The 2,500-nt window shown below is 26.3% G+C and overlaps 1 protein-coding gene across 4 annotated transcripts in view; it reads right to left on the bottom strand.

Moving 5' to 3' along the window:
• The window catches only part of LOC113828782 (diuretic hormone receptor), a 133,525-nt gene that overhangs the window by 2,189 nt on the left and 128,836 nt on the right, over positions 1-2,500 (bottom strand). The window lies entirely within an intron of this gene.

The raw sequence follows: 2,500 nt of genomic DNA, 5'->3' as shown, positions 1-2,500 counted from the left end.
ATATATATACATATTCATAATATATATATATATATATATATATATACATATTCATAATATGTATATATATATATATATATATATATATATATATATATATATATATATATATATATATACATATATATATATATATACATATATATATATATATATATATATATATATATATATATATATATATATATATATATATATATATATATATATATATATATATATATATATATATATATATATATATATATATATGTTTAAATACACACACACACACACATACAAACACACACACACACACACACACACACATATATATATATATATATATATATATATATATATATATATATATAAACTTTTACTCATATTTATATATATATATATATATATATATATATATATATATATATATATATATTCATATATATATACACATTTATCTGTCTATACATAATATATATATAAATATATATATTCATATATATATACATATTAATACATATATATATATATATATATATATATATATATATATATATATATATATATATATTTATTTATATATTTTTATACACATAATGTTTCTGACACATATACGCATATAATACATGAAGCGCCTAGCTATTTCAGTATAATTGATTTATAAATATTAGTTATTAGTTGGTGATCGGTCGTCGGAAATGATACCTCGTTAGTTGGCAAAAGCGCTGTGAAGGAAAACAACGCAGTCAATCAAGCTTTGCAGCAATTAGGACTTGCAGTAATACCATAGTCTCTTGTTAAACATGCTTAGTTAGGAACGTGCTTTTTCATTTCTCTTTTTTACCATAAATGATATTCGTATGTTAACTTCATATTGTATACTATTTTTATACTTAAATGCTAAATATTTGTTTATTTGCATTGGCAGTGTTATCGAAATAACTAAGTACTCAGTCATTGTAAATAAGTATCCTTACGAAAATAAATTATGACATTACAAAAGGATAAATATATAAACCCTATGGTTAGACAAACGTCCTCTCAAGTCGTGTCTTTCGCTGATGAAAAGCCTTAACGGACTAAACACGGCTGTGCATACAGTTTGGCTACTCTGAAATCAGCTCGGCCTCAACGGACTAAATACGGCGGTAGAAATACTGTTTGGCCAACAGACACCATCCAGGGACTTACACCCCCGTCATCCGAGATAGACGGCTTAGCCACAACTCTATAATAGACAGGAACAACAACAACAGCTACACCGACAACAGACTGGTTAGGACTCTGCTTCATTAAGATCATACAAGGAGGTAATATCAATACGACTTTTCATTTTGGCAGATAAAGATAAGAGATATAAAAATATAAAGATATTCAGTTATGCTAATAATAGTGATGACATAAGTTTAATATTGACAGCAATAGTAATGACCATAATGATCAATAGGAACATACAAGCTCTGATAATAATTATCCTACAGTTAACGATAAATCATATCGATGGTGATGATGAGAGAATGATATTAACAAAAAATATGAGAATGACGATGGTGGTGATGAAGATAGTGATGATAATAAGAGTAACAATAGTAATAATTATGAAAATGATAATAGCAATAATAGTGATGATAATGATAAAAAACAATAATTACAATAAAAATAACATGAATAGTAATAATAACGATAATAATGATCCCAATGATTATAATAATGCTTTATGATAATGTTTACAAAAATAATGATCACAGTCATATTAATTACAATAACAACGTTAATAATATATAAGTACTAGTTGTAATAATAATAATATTCATTATTATGTTTTCATTGTCATCATTTTCACTTTCATTATTATGACTTGTTATTATCACTGCTATCATTGTTATTAATATTATCAAGATCATTATTATGAGAAAAAGTTAAAAAAAAAGAATAATTTCAAATAAAATTTAATATCATCACCGTAATTATAGCACCGAAGATGATGAGATTGGTAATGGTAATAACGGAAATAAAATTGATAACAATTACAACAAAAATACTATATATGACGATTGACGAACTCGCCATCACATTATCATGAATTTTATTATTACCATCATTATCTTTATAATTCTTATCATTGTTGTTATAATTATTATTGTCGTTATTATAGCTATCATTTTTTAGGCATTATTACGGTTATCCTCATCATCAGTATCATTATCATCTACACTATAGCTTACTTACAACTAAGAACCTATAGTTTCAGTCTCGCAAGATAATGATGCAAAAATCAATAGCACCATTATTGATAACCAGTCTTTATCACAGAAATAATTAGAACAACGCAATATTACCCGAATAACCAAATATGACGCAACTCCCCACCCCCCACCACCACCCCAACCCCCTCAAGTTGCGCCGATGTTGCAATCTCAGCTGAATACACATAACGCTATTGTTATTCGCGCAGACACAGACTACGGGACCGTGTCTAATAGCAATGAAGACAGTTCCCGAGAGCAATCCCTCAACC

The sequence above is a fragment of the Penaeus vannamei genome, chromosome 20 (genome assembly GCF_042767895.1).
Source record: "Penaeus vannamei isolate JL-2024 chromosome 20, ASM4276789v1, whole genome shotgun sequence".
NCBI lineage: Eukaryota > Metazoa > Arthropoda > Malacostraca > Decapoda > Penaeidae > Penaeus > Penaeus vannamei.
The sequence above is the reverse complement of the archived record's forward strand: the minus strand, read 5'-3'. Positions and strand labels throughout refer to the sequence as shown.